We start from the raw sequence: 17,478 nt of genomic DNA on the forward strand, positions 1-17,478 counted from the left end.
GTGTTTAGTTCTCTCAGTCATCGCGTATAAGATCTAAGTTCTCTCAGTGTTTAGTTCTCTCAATGATCGCGTCTTAAGTTCTCTCAGTTATCGCGTATAAGTAAGCTTAGTTCTCTCAGTGTTAAGTTCTCTCATTGACCGCGTGTTAATTTGTCTCTGTGATCGCGTGTTAAGTTCTAACTAAGTTGTAACCTCATTTCTCTCAATAATCGTGTATAAGTTCATTATGTTCTCTTATTGTTCAGTTCTCTCAGTGGTCGCGTATAAGTTTTCTTTGTTCTCTCAGTGTTAAGTTCTCTCAGTGATCGCGTATAAGTTCTCTCAGTGTTTAATTCTCTCAATGATCGCGTCTTAAGTTCTCTCAGTTATCGCGTATTTGTTTTCTTTGTTTTCTCAGTGTTAAGTTCTCTCAGTTATCGCCTATAAGTTCTCAAAGTTCTCTTAGTGTTAAGTTCTGTCAATGATCGCGTCTTAAGTTCTCTCAGTGTTAAGTTCTCTCATTGACCGCGTGTTAATTTGTCTCTGTGATCGCGTGTTAAATTCTAACTAAGTTGTAACCTAATTTCTCTCAATAATCGCGTATAAGTTCATTATGTTCTCTCATTGTTCAGTTCTCTCAGTGGTCGCGTATAAGTTTTCTTTGTTCTCTCAGGGTTTAGTTCTCTCAGTGATCGCGTATAAGTTCTCTAAGTTCTCTCAGTGTTTAATTCTCTCAATGATCGCGTCTTAAGTTCTCTCAGTTATCTCGTATAAGTTTTCTTTGTTCTCTCAGTGTTAAGTTCTCTTATTGACCGCGTGTTAATTTGTCTCTGTGATCGCGTGTTAAATTCTAAGTTGTAACCTAATTTCTCTCAATTATCACGTGTAAGTTTATTATGTTCTCTTATTGTTCAGTTCTCTCAGTGGTCGCGTATAAGTTTTCTTTATTCTCTCAGTGTTAAGTTCTCTCAGTGATCGCGTATATGTTCTTGAAGTTCTCTCAGTGTTTAGTTCTCTCAATGATCGCGTCTTAAGTTCTCTCAGTAATCGCGTATAAGTAAGCTAAGTTCTCTCAGTGTTAAGTTCTCTTATTGACCGCGTGTTAATTTGTCTCTGTGATCGCGTGTTAAATTCTAACTAAGTTGTAACCTAATTTCTCTCAATAATCGCGTATAAGTTCATTATGTTCTCTCATTGTTCAGTTCTCTCAGTGGTCACATATAAGTTTTCTTTGTTCTTTCAGTGTTTAGTTCTCTCAGTGATCGCGTATAAGTTCTCTAAGTTCTCTCAGTGTTTAATTCTCTCAATGATCGTGTCTTAAGTTCTCTCAGTTATCGCGTATAAGTAAGCTAAGTTCTCTCAGTGTTAAGTTCTCTCATTGACCGCGTGTTAATTTGTCTCTGTGATCGCGTGTTAAATTCTAACTAAGTTGTAACCTAATTTCTCTCAATAATCACGTGTAAGTTCATTATGTTCTCTTATTGTTCAGTTCTCTCAGTGGTCGCGTATAAGTTTTCTTTATTCTCTCAGTGTTAAGTTCTCTCAGTGATCGCGTATAAGTTCTCTAAGTTCTCTCAGTGTTTAGTTCTCTCAATGATCGCGTCTTAAGTTCTCTCAGTAATTGCGTATAAGTAAGCTAAGTTCTCTCAGTGTTAAGTTCTCTTATTGACCGCGTGTTAATTTGTCTCTGTGATCGCGTGTTAAATTCTAACTAAGTTGTAACCTAATTTCTCTCAATAATCGCGTATAAGTTCATTATGTTCTCTCATTGTTCAGTTCTCTTAGTGGTCGCGTATAAGTTTTCTTTGTTCTCTCAGTGTTAAGTTCTCTCAGTGATCGCGTATAAGTTCTCTAAGTTCTCTCAGTGTTGAATTCTCTCAATAATCGCGTCTTGAGTTCTCTCAGTTATCGCGTATAAGTTTTCTTTGTTCTCTCAGTGTTAAGTTCTCTCAGTTATCGCACATAAGTTCTCAAAGTTCTCTCAGTGTTAAGTTCTATCAATGATCGCGTCTTAAGTTCTCTCAGTTATCGCGTATAAGTAAGCTAAGTTCACTCAGTGTTAAGTTCTCTCATTGACCGCGTGTTTATTTGTCTCTGTGATCGCGTGTTAAATTCTAACTAAGTTGTAACCTAATTTCTCTCAATAATCACGTGTAAGTTCATTATGTTCTCTTATTGTTCAGTTCTCTCAGTGGTCGCGTATAAGTTTTCTTTATTCTCTCAGTGTTAAGTTCTCTCAGTGATCGCGTATAAGTTCTCTAAGTTCTCTTAGTGTTTAGTTCTCTCAATGATCGCGTCTTAAGTTCTCTCAGTAATTGCGTATAAGTAAGCTAAGTTCTCTCAGTGTTAAGTTCTCTTATTGACCGCGTGTAAATTTGTCTCTGTGATCGCGTGTTAAATTCTAACTAAGTTGTAACCTAATTTCTCTCAATAATCGCGTATAAAGTCATTATGTTCTCTCATTGTTCAGTTCTCTTAGTGGTCGCGTATAAGTTTTCTTTGTTCTCTCAGTGTTTAGTTTTCTCAGTGATCGCGTATAAGTTCTCTAAGTTCTCTCAGTGTTGAATTCTCTCAATGATCGCGTCTTAAGTTCTCTCAGTTATCGCGTATAAGTTTTCTTTGTTCTCTCAATGTTAAGTTCTCTCAGTTATCGCGTATATGTTCTTTAAGTTCTCTCAGTGTTAAGTTCTGTCAATGATCGCGTCTTAAGTTCTCTCAGTTATCGCGTATAAGTAAGCTAAGTTCTCTCAGTGTTAAGTTCTCTTATTGACCGCGTGTTAATTTGTCTCTGTGATCGCGTGTTAAATTCTAACTAAGTTGTAACCTAATTTCTCTCAATAATCGCGTATAAAGTCATTATGTTCTCTCATTGTTCAGTTCTTTTAGTGGTCGCGTATAAGTTTTCTTTGTTCTCTCAGTGTTTAGTTCTCTCAGTGATCGCGTATAAGTTCTCTAAGTTCTCTCAGTGTTGAATTCTCTCAATGATCGCGTCTTAAGTTCTCTCAGTTATCGCGTATAAGTTTTTTTTGTTCTCTCAGTGTTAAGTTCTCTCAGTTATCGCGTATAAGTTCTCAAAGTTCTCTCAGTGTTAAGTTCTGTCAATGATCGCGTCTTAAGTTCTCTCAGTTATTGCGTATAAGTAAGCTAACTTCTCTCAGTGTTAAGTTCTCTCATTTACCGCGTGTTAATTTGTCTCTGTGATCGCGTGTTAAATTCTAAGTTGTAACCTAATTTCTCTCAATTATCACGTGTAAGTTTAATATGTTCTCTTATTGTTCAGTTCTCTCAGTGGTCGCGTATAAGTTTTCTTTATTCTCTCAGTGTTAAGTTCTCTCAGTGATGGCGTATAAGTTCTCTAAGTTCTCTCAGTGTTTAGTTCTCTCAATGATCGCGTCTTAAGTTCTCTCAATAATCGCGTATAAGTTCATTATGTTCTCTCATTGTTCAGTTCTCTCAGTGGTCGCGTATAAGTTTTCTTTGTTCTCTCAGTGTTTAGTTCTCTCAGTGATCGCGTACTCTCAGTGTTTAATTCTCTCAATGATCGTGTCTTAAGTTCTCTCAGTTATCGCGTATAAGTAAGCTAAGTTCCCTCAGTGTTAAGTTCTCTCATTGACTGCGTGTTAATTTGTCTCTGTGATTGCGTGTTAAATTCTAACTAAGTTGAAACCTAATTTCTCTCAATAATCGCGTATAAGTTCATTATGTTCTCTCAATGTTTAGTTCTCTCAATGATCATGTCATAAGTTCTCTCAGATATCGCGTATAAGTGCTCTATGTTCTCTCAGTGTTAAGTTCTCTCAGTGTTCGTGTCTTAATTTCTCTTAGTGATCGCGTATATGTTCTTTTTTTTCTCTCAGTGTTAAGTGCGCAATATGATTTACCCCAAAACACCCAAAAAAATCTGAAATGCACCCAAATACACCCAAATTCGCCTCAAATACCCAAATACTCATAATTTTGGCAGGTTAGGGTTAGGTTAGGGTTAGGTTAGAGTATTATGGGTATTTTGGGTCTTTTTGGGGGTATTTGGGGAGTCTTAGGTTCTCCCAGTTATCGCGTATAAGTGCTCTAAGTTCTCTCAGTGTTAAGTTCTCTCAATAATAGCGTTTTAATTTTTCTCACTGATCGCGTCTTATTTTCTCTAAGTAATCGCGTATAAGTTCTTTCTGTTCTGTCAGTGTTAAGTTCTGTCAATGATGGCATTTTAATTTTTCTCAGTGATCGCGTATAAGTTCCCCCATTATCGCGTTTAAGTAAGTTAAGTTTTCTAGTGTTAGGTTTTTCATTGACCGCTAGTTAATTTTTCTTTGTGATCGCGTGTTAAGTTCTAACTAAGTTGTAACCTAATTTCTCTCAATAATCGCGTATAAGTTCATTATGTTCTCTCATTGTTCAGTTCTCTCAGTGGTCGCGTATAAGTTTTCTTTGTTTCTCAGTGTTAAGTTCTCTCAGTGATCGCGTATAAGATCTAAGTTCTCTCAGTGTTTAGTTCTCTCAATGATCGCGTCTTAAGTTCTCTCAGTTATCGCGTATAAGTAAGCTTAGTTCTCTCAGTGTTAAGTTCTCTCATTGACCGCGTGTTAATTTGTCTCTGTGATCGCGTGTTAAGTTCTAACTAAGTTGTAACCTCATTTCTCTCAATAATCGTGTATAAGTTCATTATGTTCTCTTATTGTTCAGTTCTCTCAGTGGTCGCGTATAAGTTTTCTTTGTTCTCTCAGTGTTAAGTTCTCTCAGTGATCGCGTATAAGTTCTCTAAGTTCTCTCAGTGTTTAATTCTCTCAATGATCGCGTCTTAAGTTCTCTCAGTTATCGCATATTTGTTTTCTTTGTTCTCTCAGTGTTAAGTTCTCTCAGTTATCGCGTATAAGTTCTCAAAGTTCTCTCAGTGTTAAGTTCTGTCAATGATCGCGTCTTAAGTTCTCTCAGTTATCGCGTATAAGTAAGCTAAGTTCTCTCAGTGTTAAGTTCTCTCATTGACTGCGTGTTAATTTGTCTCTGTGATTGCATGTTAAATTCTAACTAAGTTGTAACCTAATTTCTCTCAATAATCGCGTATAAGTTCATTATGATCTCTCATTGTTCAGTTCTCTCAGTGGTCGCGTATAAGTTTTCTTTGTTCTCTCAGTGTTTAGTTCTCTCAGTGATCGCGTATAAGTTCTCTAAGTTCTCTCAGTGTTTAATTCTCTCAATGATCGCGTCTTAAGTTCTCTCAGTTATCTCGTATAAGTTTTCTTTGTTCTCTCAGTGTTAAGTTCTCTCAGTTATCGCGTATAAGTTCTCAAAGTTCTCTCAGTGTTAAGTTCTGTCAATGATCGCGTCTTAAGTTCTCTCAGTTATCGCGTATAAGTAAGCTAAGTTCTCTCAGTGTTAAGTTCTCTTATTGACCGCGTGTTAATTTGTCTTTGTGATCGCGTGTTAAATTCTAACTAAGTTGTAACCTAATTTCTCTCAATAATCACGTGTAAGTTCATTATGTTCTCTTATTGTTCAATTCTCTCAGTGGTCGCGTATAAGTTTTCTTTATTCTCTCAGTGTTAAGTTCTCTCAGTGATCGCGTATAAGTTCTCTAAGTTCTCTCAGTGTTTAGTTCTCTCAATGATCGCGTCTTAAGTTCTCTCAGTAATCGCGTATAAGTAAGCTAAGTTCTCTCAGTGTTAAGTTCTCTTATTGACCGCGTGTTAATTTGTCTCTGTGATCGCGTGTTAAGTTCTAACTAAGTTGTAACCTCATTTCTCTCAATAATCGTGTGTAAGTTCATTATGTTCTCTTATTGTTCAGTTCTCTCAGTGGTCGCGTATAAGTTTTCTTTGTTCTCTCAGTGTTAAGTTCTCTCAGTGATGGCGTATAAGTTCTCTAAGTTCTCTCAGTGTTTAGTTCTCTCAATGATCGCGTCTTAGGTTCTCTCAATAATCGCGTATAAGTTCATTATGTTCTCTCATTGTTCAGTTCTCTCAGTGGTCGCGTATAAGTTTTCTTTGTTCTCTCAGTGTTTAGTTCTCTCAGTGATCGCGTACTCTCAGTGTTTAATTCTCTCAATGATCGTGTCTTAAGTTCTCTCAGTTATCGCGTATAAGTAAGCTAAGTTCCCTCAGTGTTAAGTTCTCTCATTGACTGCGTGTTAATTTGTCTCTGTGATCGCGTGTTAAATTCTAACTAAGTTGAAACCTAATTTCTCTCAATAATCGCGTATAAGTTCATTATGTTCTCTCAATGTTTAGTTCTCTCAATGATCATGTCATAAGTTCTCTCAGATATCGCGTATAAGTGCTCTATGTTCTCTCAGTGTTAAGTTCTCTCAGTGTTCGTGTCTTAATTTCTCTTAGTGATCGCGTATATGTTCTTTTTTTTCTCTCAGTGTTAAGTGCGCAATATGATTTACCCCAAAACACCCAAAAAAATCTGAAATGCACCCAAATACACCCAAATTCGCTTAAAATACCCAAATACTCATAATTTTGGCAGGTTAGGGTTAGGTTAGGGTTAGGTTAGAGTATGATGGGTATTTTGGGTCTTTTTGGGGGTATTTGGGGAGTCTTAGGTTCTCCCAGTTATCGCGTATAAGTGCTCTAAGTTCTCTCAGTGTTAAGTTCTCTCAATAATAGCGTTTTAATTTTTCTCACTGATCGCGTCTTATTTTCTCTCAGTAATCGCGTATAAGTTCTTTCTGTTCTGTCAGTGTTAAGTTCTGTCAATGATGGCATTTTAATTTTTCTCAGTGATCGCGTATAAGTTCTCTATGTTCTCTCAGTGTTTGTTTTCGCAGTGATTGTTTGTTATTTTCTCTCAATGATCGGCGTCTTAATTTCTCTCAGTTATCGCGTATAAGTTCTTTAATTTCTCTCAGTGTTAAGTTCTCTAATTGACAGCGTGTTAATTTCTCTCTGCGATTGCGTGTTAAGTTCTCTCAATGATCGTGTTTTAATTTCTCTCAGTAATTACGTACAAGTTCTCTAATTTCTCTCAGTGTTAAGTTCTCTCAATGATCGCGTCTTAAGTTCTCTCAGTTATCACGTATAAGTGCGCTAAGTTCTCTCAGTGTTAAGTTCTCTCATTGACCGCGTGTTAATTTGTCTCTGTGATCGCGTGTTAAATTCTAATTAAGTTATTACCTAATTTTTCTCAATTATCGCATATAAGTTCTCTATGTTCTCTCATTGTTAAGCTCTCTCAGTGGTCGCGTATAAGTTTTCTTTGTTCTCTCAGTGTTAAGTTCTCTCATTGACCGCGTGTTAATTTGTCTCTGTGATTGCGTGTTAAGTTCTAACTAAGTTGTAACCTAATTTCTCTTAATAATCGCGTATAAGTTCATTATGTTCTCTCATTGTTCAGTTTTCTCAGTGGTGGCGTATAAGTTTTCTTTGTTCTCTCAGTGTTAAGTTCTCTCAGTGATAGCGTATAAGTTCTCTAAGTTCTCTCAGTGTTAAGTTCTCTCAATGATCGCGTCTTAAGTTCTCTCAGTTATCGCGTATAAGTAAGCTAAGTTCTCTCAATGTTAAGTTCTCTCATTGACCGCGTGTTAATTTGTCTCTGTGATCGCGTGTTAAGTTCTAACTAAGTTGTAACCTAATTTCTCTCAATAATCGTGTATAAGTTCATTATGTTCTCTTATTGTTCTGTTCTCTCAGTGGTCACGTATAAGTTTTCTTTATTCTCTCAGCGTTTAGTTCTCTCAGTGAGCGCGTATAAGTTCTCTAAGTTCTTTCAGTGTTTAGTTCTCTCAATGATCGCGTCATAAGTTCCCCCATTATCGCGTATAAGTAAGTTAAGTTCTCTTAGTGTTAGGTTTTTCATTGACCGCGTGTTAATTTTTCTTTGTGATCGCGTGTTAAGTTGTAACTAAGTTGTAACCTCATTTCTCTCAATAATCGTGTATAAGTTCATTATGTTCTCTTATTGTTCAGTTCTCTCAGTGGTCGCGTATAAGTTTTCTTTGTTCTCTCAGTGTTAAGTTCTCTCAGTGATCGCGTATAAGTTCTCTAAGTTCTCTCAGTGTTTAAATCTCTCAATGATCGCGTCTTAAGTTCTCTCAGTTATCGCGTATAAGTTTTCTTTGTTCTCTCAGTGTTAAGTTCTCTCAGTTATCGCGTATAAGTTCTCAAAGTTCTCTCAGTGTTAAGTTCTGTCAATGATCGCGTAGTAAGTTCTCTCAGTTATCGCGTATAAGTAAGCTAAGTTCTCTCAGTGTTAAGTTCTCTTATTGACCGCGTGTTAATTTGTCTCTGTGATCGCGTGTTAAATTCTAACTAAGTTGTAACCTAATTTCTCTCAATAATCGCGTATAAGTTCATTATGTTCTCTCATTGTTCAGTTCTCTCAGTGGTCGCATATAAGTTTTCTTTGTTCTCTCAGTGTTTAGTTCTCTCAGTGATCGCGTATAAGTTCTCTAAGTTCTCTCAGTGTTTAATTCTCTCAATGATCATGTCTTAAGTTCTCTCAGTTATCGCGTATAAGTAAGCTAAGTTCTCTCAGTGTTAAGTTCTCTCATTGACCGCGTGTTAATTTGTCTCTGTGATCGCGTGTTAAATTCTAACTAAGTTGTAACCTAATTTCTCTCAATAATCGCGTATAAGTTCATTATGTTCTCTCATTGTTCAGTTCTCTCAGTGGTTGCGTATAAGTTTTCTTTGTTTCTCAGTGTTAAGTTCTCTCAGTGAGCGCGTATAAGTTATCTAAGTTCTCTCAGTGTTTAGTTCTCTCAATGATCGCGTCTTATGTTCTCTCAGTTATCGCGTATAAGTAAGCTTAGTTCTCTCAGTGTTAAGTTCTCTCATTGACCACGTGTTAATTTGTCTCTGTGATCGCGTGTTAAGTTCTAACTAAGTTGTAACCTCATTTCTCTCAATAATCGTGTATAAGTTCATTATGTTCTCTTATTGTTTAGTTCTTTCAGTGGTCGCGTATAAGTTTTCTTTGTTCTCTCAGTGTTTAGTTCTCTCAGTGATCGCGTATAAGTTCTCTAAGTTCTCTCAGTGTTTAATTCTCTCAATGATCATGTCTTAAGTTCTCTCAGTTATAGCGTATAAGTAAGCTAAGTTCTCTCAGTGTTAAGTTCTCTCATTGACCGCGTGTTAATTTGTCTCTGTGATCGCGTGTTAAATTCTAACTAAGTTGTAACCTAATTTCTCTCAATAATCGCGTATAAGTTCATTATGTTCTCTCATAGTTCAGTTCTCTCAGTGGTCGCGTATAAGTTTTCTTTGTTCTCTCAGTGTTTAGTTCTCTCAGTGATCGCGTATAAGTTCTCTAAGTTCTCTCAGTGTTTAATTCTCTCAATGATCGTGTCTTAAGTTCTCTCAGTTATCGCGTATAAGTAAGCTAAGTTCTCTCAATGTTAAGTTCTCTCATTGACCGCGTGTTAATTTGTCTCTGTGATCGCGTGTTAAGTTCTAACTAAGTTGTAACCTAATTTCTCTCAATAATCGTGTATAAGTTCATTATGTTCTCTTATTGTTCTGTTCTCTCCGTGGTCACGTATAAGTTTTCTTTATTCTCTCAGTGTTAAGTTCTCTAAGTGATCGCGTATAAGTTCTCTAAGTTCTTTCAGTGTTTAGTTCTCTCAATGATCGCGTTATAAGTTCCCCCATTATCGCGTATAAGTAAGTTAAGTTTTCTAAGTGTTAGGTTTTTCATTGACCGCTAGTTAATTTTTCTTTGTGATCGCGTGTTAAGTTCTAACTAAGTTGTAACCTAATTTCTCTCAATAATCGCGTATAAGTTCATTATGTTCTCTCATTGTTCAGTTCTCTCAGTTATCGCGTATAAGTTTTCTTTGTTCTCTCAGTGTTAAGTTCTCTCAGTTATCGCGTATAAGTTCTCAAAGTTCTCTCAGTGTTAAGTTCTGTCAATGATCGCGTAGTAAGTTCTCTCAGTTATCGCGTATAAGTAAGCTAAGTTCTCTCAGTGTTAAGTTCTCTTATTGACCGCGTGTTAATTTGTCTCTGTGATCGCGTGTTAAATTCTAACTAAGTTGTAACCTAATTTCTCTCAATAATCGCGTATAAGTTCATTATGTTCTCTCATTGTTCAGTTCTCTCAGTGGTCGCATATAAGTTTTCTTTGTTCTCTCAGTGTTTAGTTCTCTCAGTGATCGCGTATAAGTTCTCTAAGTTCTCTCAGTGTTTAATTCTCTCAATGATCATGTCTTAAGTTCTCTCAGTTATAGCGTATAAGTAAGCTAAGTTCTCTCAGTGTTAAGTTCTCTCATTGACCGCGTGTTAATTTGTCTCTGTGATCGCGTGTTAAATTCTAACTAAGTTGTAACCTAATTTCTCTCAATAATCGCGTATAAGTTCATTATGTTCTCTCATTGTTCAGTTCTCTCAGTGGTTGTGTATAAGTTTTCTTTGTTTCTCAGTGTTAAGTTCTCTCAGTGAGCGCGTATAAGTTATCTAAGTTCTCTCAGTGTTAAGTTCTCTCAATGATCGCGTCTTAAGTTCTCTCAGTTATCGCGTATAAGTAAGCTTAGTTCTCTCAGTGTTAAGTTCTCTCATTGACCGCGTGTTAATTTGTCTCTGTGATCGCGTGTTAAGTTCTAACTAAGTTGTAACCTCATTTCTCTCAATAATCGTGTATAAGTTCATTATGTTCTCTTATTGTTTAGTTCTCTCAGTGGTCGCGTATAAGTTTTCTTTGTTCTCTCAGTGTTAAGTTCTCTCAGTGATCGCGTATAAGTTCTCTAAGTTCTCTCAGTGTTTAATTCTCTCAATAATAGCGTCTTAAGTTCTCTCAGTTATCGCGTATAAGTTTTCTTTGTTCTCTCCGTGTTAAGTTCTCTCAGTTATCGCGCATAAGTTCTCAAAGTTCTCTCAGTGTTAAGTTCTGTCAATGATCGCGTCTTAAGTTCTCTCAGTTATCGTGTATAGGTAAGCTAAGTTCACTCAGTGTTAAGTTCTCTCATTGACCGCGTGTTTATTTGTCTCTGTGATCGCGTGTTAAATTCTAACTAAGTTGTAACCTAATTTCTCTCAATAATCACGTGTAAGTTCATTATGTTCTCTTATTGTTCAGTTCTCTCAGTGGTTGCGTATAAGTTTTCTTTATTCTCTCAGTGTTAAGTTCTCTCAGTGATCGCGTATAAGCTCTCTAAGTTCTCTCAGTGTTTAGTTCTCTCAATGATCGCGTCTTAAGTTCTCTCAGTAATCGCGTATAAGTAAGCTAAGTTCTCTCAGTGTTAAGTTCTCTTATTGACCGCGTGTTAATTTGTCTCTGTGATCGCGTGTTAAATTCTAACTAAGTTGTAACCTAATTTCTCTCAATAATCGCGAATAAAGTCATTATGTTCTCTCATTGTTCAGTTCTCTCAGTGGTCGCGTATAAGTTTTCTTTGTTCTCTCAGTGTTTAGTTCTCTCAGTGATCGCGTATAAGTTCTCTAAGTTCTCTCAGTGTTTAGTTCTCTCAATGATCGCGTCTTAAGTTCTCTCAGTAATCGTGTATAAGTAAGCTAAGTTCTCTCAGTGTTAAGTTCTCTTATTGACCGCATGCTAATTTGTCTCTGTGATCGCGTGTTAAATTCTAACTAAGTTGTAACCTAATTTCTCTCAATAATCGCGTATAAGTTCATTATGTTCTCTCATTGTTCAGTTGTCTCAGTGGTCGCATATAAGTTTTCTTTGTTCTCTCAGTGTTTAGTTCTCTCAGTGATCGCGTATAAGTTCTCTAAGTTCTCTCAGTGTTTAATTCTCTCAATGATCGTGTCTTAAGTTCTCTCAGTTATCGCGTATAAGTAAGCTAAGTTCTGTCAGTGTTAAGTTCTCTCATTGACCGCGTGTTAATTTGTCTCTGTGATCGCGTGTTAAATTCTAACTAAGTTGTAACCTAATTTTTCTCAATAATCACGTGTAAGTTCATTATGTTCTCTTATTGTTCAGTTCTCTCAGTGGTCGCGTATAAGTTTTCTATATTCTCTCAGTGTTAAGTTCTCTCAGTGATAGCTTATAAGTTCTCTAAGTTCTCTTAGTGTTAAGTTCTCTCAATGATCGCGTCTTAAGTTCTCTCAGTAATTGCGTATAAGTAAGCTAAGTTCTCTCAGTGTTAAGTTCTCTTATCGACCGCGTGTTAATTTGTCTCTGTGATCGCGTGTTAAATTCTAACTAAGTTGTAACCTAATTTCTCTCAATAATCGCGTATAAGTTCATTATGTTCTCTCATTGTTCAGTTCTCTCAGTGGTCGCGTATAAGTTTTCTTTGTTCTCTCAGTGTTTAGTTCTCTCAGTGATCGCGTATAAGTTCTCTAAGTTCTCTCAGTGTTTAATTCTCTCAATGATCGTGTCTTAAGTTCTCTCAGTTATCGCGTATAAGTAAGCTAAGTTCTCTCAATGTTAAGTTCTCTCATTGACCGCGTGTTAATTTGTCTCTGTGATCGCGTGTTAAGTTCTAACTAAGTTGTAACCTAATTTCTCTCAATAATCGTGTATAAGTTCATTATGTTCTCTTATTGTTCTGTTCTCTCCGTGGTCACGTATAAGTTTTCTTTATTCTCTCAGTGTTAAGTTCTGTCAGTGATCGCGTATAAGTTCTCTAAGTTCTTTCAGTGTTTAGTTCTCTCAATGATCGCGTCATAAGTTCCCCCATTATCGCGTATAAGTAAGTTAAGTTTTCTAGTGTTAGGTTTTTCATTGACCGCTAGTTAATTTTTCTTTGTGATCGCGTGTTAAGTTCTAACTAAGTTGTAACCTAATTTCTCTCAATAATTGCGTATAAGTTCTCTATGTTCTCTCATTGTTCAGTTCTCTCAGTGGTTGGGTATAAGTTTTCTTTGTTTGTCAGTGTTAAGTTCTCTCAGTGATCGCGTATAAGATCTAAGTTCTCTCAGTGTTTAGTTTTCTCAATGATCGCGTCTTAAGTTCTCTCAGTTATTGCGTATAAGTAAGCTTAGTTCTCTCAGTGTTAAGTTCTCTCATTGACCGTGTGTTAATTTGTCTCTGTGAACGCGTGTTAAGTTCTAACTAAGTTGTAACCTCATTTCTCTCAATAATCGTGTTTACGTTCATTATGTTCTCTTATTGTTCAGTTCTCTCAGTGGTCGCGTATAAGTTTTCTTTGTTCTCTCAGTGTTAAGTTCTCTCAGTGATCGCGTATAAGTTCTCTAAGTTCTCTCAGTGTTTAATTCTCTCAATGATCGCGTCTTAAGTTCTCTCAGTTATCCCGTATTAGTTTTCTTTGTTCTCTCAGTGTTAAGTTCTCTCAGTTATCGCGTATAAGTTCTCAAAGTTTTCTTAGTGTTAAGTTCTGTCAATGATCGCGTCTTAAGTTCTCTCAGTTATCGCGTATAAGTAAGCTAAGTTCTCTCAGTGTTAAGTTCTCTCATTGACCGCGTGTTAATTTGTCTCTGTGATTGCGTGTTAAATTCTAACTAAGTTGTAACCTAATTTCTCTCAATAATCGTGTATATGTTTATTATGTTCTCTCATCGTTCAGTTCTCTCAGTGGTCGCGTATAAGTTTTCTTTGTTCTCTCAGTGTTTAGTTCTCTCAGTGATCGCGTATAAGTTCTCTAAGTTCTCTCAGTGTTTAATTCTCTCAATGATCGCGTCTTAAGTTCTCTCAGTTATCTCGTATAAGTTTTCTTTGTTCTCTCAGTGTTAAGTTCTCTCAGTTATCGCGTATAAGTTCTCAAAGTTCTCTCAGTGTTAAGTTCTGTCAATGATCGCGTCTTAAGTTCTCTCAGTTATCGCGTATAAGTAAGCTAAGTTCTCTCAGTGTTAAGTTCTCTTATTGACCGCGTGTTAATTTGTCTCTGTGATCGCGTGTTAAATTCTAACTAAGTTGTAACCTAATTTCTCTCAATAATCACGTGTAAGTTCATTATGTTCTCTTATTGTTCAATTCTCTCAGTGGTCGCGTATAAGTTTTCTTTATTCTCTCAGTGTTAAGTTCTCTCAGTGATCGCGTATAAGTTCTCTAAGTTCTCTCAGTGTTAAGTTCTCTCAATGATCGCGTCTTAAGTTCTCTCAGTAATCGCGTATAAGTAAGCTAAGTTCTCTCAGTGTTAAGTTCTCTTATTGACTGCGTGTTAATTTGTCTCTGTGATCGCGTGTTAAGTTCTAACTAAGTTGTAACCTCATTTCTCTCAATAATCGTGTATAAGTTCATTATGTTCTCTTATTGTTCAGTTCTCTCAGTGGTCGCGTATAAGTTTTCTTTGTTCTCTCAGTGTTAAGTTCTCTCAGTGATCGCGTATAAGTTCTCTAAGTTCTCTCAGTGTTTAGTTCTCTCAATGATCGCGTCTTAAGTTCTCTCAGTAATCGCGTATAAGTAAGCTAAGTTCTCTCAGTGATAAGTTCTCTAATTGACCGCGTGTTAATTTGTCTCTGTGATCGCGTGTTAAATTCTAACTAAGTTGTAACCTAATTTCTCTTAATAATCGCGTATAAGTTCATTATGTTCTCTCATTGTTCAGTTCTCTCAGTGGTCGCGTATAAGTTTTGTTTGTTCTCTCAGTGTTTAGTTCTCTCAGTGATCGCGTATAAGTTCTCTAAGTTCTCTCAGTGTTTAATTCTCTCAATGATCGTGTCTTAAGTTCTCTCAGTTATCGCGTATAAGTAAGCTAAGTTCCCTCAGTGTTAAGTTCTCTCATTGACTGCGTGTTAATTTGTCTCTGTGATCGCGTGTTAAATTCTAACTAAGTTGAAACCTAATTTCTCTCAATAATCGCGTATAAGTTCATTATGTTCTCTCAATGTTTAGTTCTCTCAATGATCATGTCATAAGTTCTCTCAGATATCGCGTATAAGTGCTCTATGTTCTCTCAATGTTTAGTTCTCTCAATGATCATGTCATAAGTTCTCTCAGATATCGCGTATAAGTGCTCTATGTTCTCTCAGTGTTAAGTTCTCTCAGTGTTCGTGTCTTAATTTGTCTTAGTGATCGCGTATATGTTCTTTTTTTTCTCTCAGTGTTAAGTGCGCAATATGATTTACCCCAAAACACCCAAAAAAATCTGAAATGCACCCAAATACACCCAAATTCGCTTAAAATACCCAAATACTCATAATTTTGGCAGGTTAGGGTTAGGTTAGGGTTAGGTTAGAGTATTATGGGTATTTTGGGTCTTTTTGGGGGTATTTGGGGGGTCTTAGGTTCTCCCAGTTATCGCGTATAAGTGCTCTAAGTTCTCTCAGTGTTAAGTTCTCTCAATAATAGCGTTTTAATTTTTCTCACTGATCGCGTCTTATTTTCTCTCAGTAATCGCGTATAAGTTCTTTCTGTTCTGTCAGTGTTAAGTTCTGTCAATGATGGCATTTTAATTTTTCTCAGTGATCGCGTATAAGTTCTCTATGTTCTCTCAGTGTTTGTTTTCGCAGTGATTGTTTGTTATTTTCTCTCAATGATCGCGTCTTAATTTCTCTCAGTTATCGCGTATAAGTTCTTTAATTTCTCTCAGTGTTAAGTTCTCTAATTGACAGCGTGTTAATTTCTCTCTGCGATTGCGTGTTAAGTTCTCTCAATGATCGTGTTTTAATTTCTCTCAGTAATTACGTACAAGTTCTCTAATTTCTCTCAGTGTTAAGTTCTCTCAATGATCGCGTCTTAAGTTCTCTCAGTTATCACGTATAAGTGCGCTAAGTTCTCTCAGTGTTAAGTTCTCTCATTGACCGCGTGTTAATTTGTCTCTGTGATCGCGTGTTAAATTCTAATTAAGTTATTACCTAATTTTTCTCAATTATCGCATATAAGTTCTCTATGTTCTCTCATTGTTAAGCTCTCTCAGTGGTCGCGTATAAGTTTTCTTTGTTCTCTCAGTGTTAAGTTCTCTCATTGACCGCGTGTTAATTTGTCTCTGTGATTGCGTGTTAAGTTCTAACTAAGTTGTAACCTAATTTCTCTCAATAATCGCGTATAAGTTCATTATGTTCTCTCATTGTTCAGTTCTCTCAGTGGTCGCGTATAAGTTTTCTTTGTTCTCTCAGTGTTAAGTTCTCTCAGTGATAGCGTATAAGTTCTCTAAGTTCTCTCAGTGTTAAGTTCTCTCAATGATCGCGTCTTAAGTTCTCTCAGTTATCGCGTATAAGTAAGCTAAGTTCTCTCAATGTTAAGTTCTCTCATTGACCGAGTGTTAATTTGTCTCTGTGATCGCGTGTTAAGTTCTAACTAAGTTGTAACCTAATTTCTCTCAATAATCGTGTATAAGTTCATTATGTTCTCTTATTGTTCTGTTCTCTCAGTGGTCACGTATAAGTTTTCTTTATTCTCTCAGCGTTAAGTTCTCTCAGTGATCGCGTATAAGTTCTCTAAGTTCTTTCAGTGTTTAGTTCTCTCAATGATCGCGTCATAAGTTCCCCCATTATCGCGTATAAGTAAGTTAAGTTCTCTTAGTGTTAGGTTTTTCATTGACCGCGTGTTAATTTTTCTTTGTGATCGCGTGTTAAGTTGTAACTAAGTTGTAACCTCATTTCTCTCAATAATCGTGTATAAGTTCATTATGTTCTCTTATTGTTCAGTTCTCTCAGTGGTTGCGTATAAGTTTTCTTTGTTCTCTCAGTGTTAAGTTCTCTCAGTGATCGCGTATAAGTTCTCTAAGTTCTCTCAGTGTTTAAATCTCTCAATGATCGCGTCTTAAGTTCTCTCAGTTATCGCGTATAAGTTTTCTTTGTTCTCTCAGTGTTAAGTTCTCTCAGTTATCGCGTATAAGTTCTCAAAGTTCTCTCAGTGTTAAGTTCTGTCAATGATCGCGTAGTAAGTTCTCTCAGTTATCGCGTATAAGTAAGCTAAGTTCTATCAGTGTTAAGTTCTCTTATTGACCGCGTGTTAATTTGTCTCTGTGATCGCGTGTTAAATTCTAACTAAGTTGTAACATAATTTCTCTCAATAATCGCGTATAAGTTCATTATGTTCTCTCATTGTTCAGTTCTCTCAGTGGTCGCATATAAGTTTTCTTTGTTCTCTCAGTGTTTAGTTCTCTCAGTGATCGCGTATAAGTTCTCTAAGTTCTCTCAGTGTTGAATTCTCTCAATGATCGCGTCTTAAGTTCTCTCAGTTATCGCGTATAAGTTTTCTTTGTTCTCTCAGTGTTAAGTTCTCTCAGTGATCGCGTATAAGTTCTCTCAGTGTTTAATTCTCTCAATGATCGCGTCTTAAGTTCTCTCAGTTATCGCGTATTAGTTTTCTTTGTTCTCTCAGTGTTAAGTTCTCTCAGTTATCGCCTATAAGTTCTCAAAGTTCTCTCAGTGTTAAGTTCTGTCAATTATCGCGTCTTAAGTTCTCTCAGTTATCGCGTATAAGTAAGCTAAGTTCTCTCAGTGTTAAGTTCTCTCATTGACCGCGTGTTAATTTGTCTCTGTGATCGCGTGTTAAATTCTAACTAAGTTGTAACCTAATTTCTCTCAATAATCGCGTATAAGTTCATTATGTTCTCTCATTGTTCAGTTCTCTCAGTGGTCGCGTATAAGTTTTCTTTGTTCTCTCAGTGTTTAGTTCTCTCAGTGATCGCGTATAAGTTCTCTAAGTTCTCTCAGTGTTTAATTCTCTCAATGATCGCGTCTTAAGTTCTCTCAGTTA

General features: G+C 36.5%; 2 long non-coding RNA genes across 3 annotated transcripts; both read left to right on the plus strand.

Moving 5' to 3' along the window:
• The first annotated feature begins 3,980 nt into the window (after positions 1–3,980).
• On the plus strand, positions 3,981–17,478 carry LOC127862455 (uncharacterized). The gene is made up of 2 exons (XR_008040627.1): positions 3,981–4,019; positions 15,060–17,478. It is a non-coding gene; the product is annotated as an uncharacterized LOC127862455 (long non-coding RNA).
• LOC127862456 (uncharacterized) lies at positions 4,220–11,094 on the plus strand. 2 transcript variants are annotated; one of them, XR_008040629.1, is made up of 2 exons: positions 4,220–4,921; positions 10,845–11,094. It is a non-coding gene; the product is annotated as an uncharacterized LOC127862456 (long non-coding RNA). The 2 variants fall into 2 exon arrangements; XR_008040630.1 differs by lacking the exon at positions 4,220–4,921 and adding an exon at positions 6,786–8,432.

The sequence above is a fragment of the Dreissena polymorpha genome, chromosome 16 (assembly GCF_020536995.1).
Source record: "Dreissena polymorpha isolate Duluth1 chromosome 16, UMN_Dpol_1.0, whole genome shotgun sequence".
NCBI classification, from domain to species: domain Eukaryota; kingdom Metazoa; phylum Mollusca; class Bivalvia; order Myida; family Dreissenidae; genus Dreissena; species Dreissena polymorpha.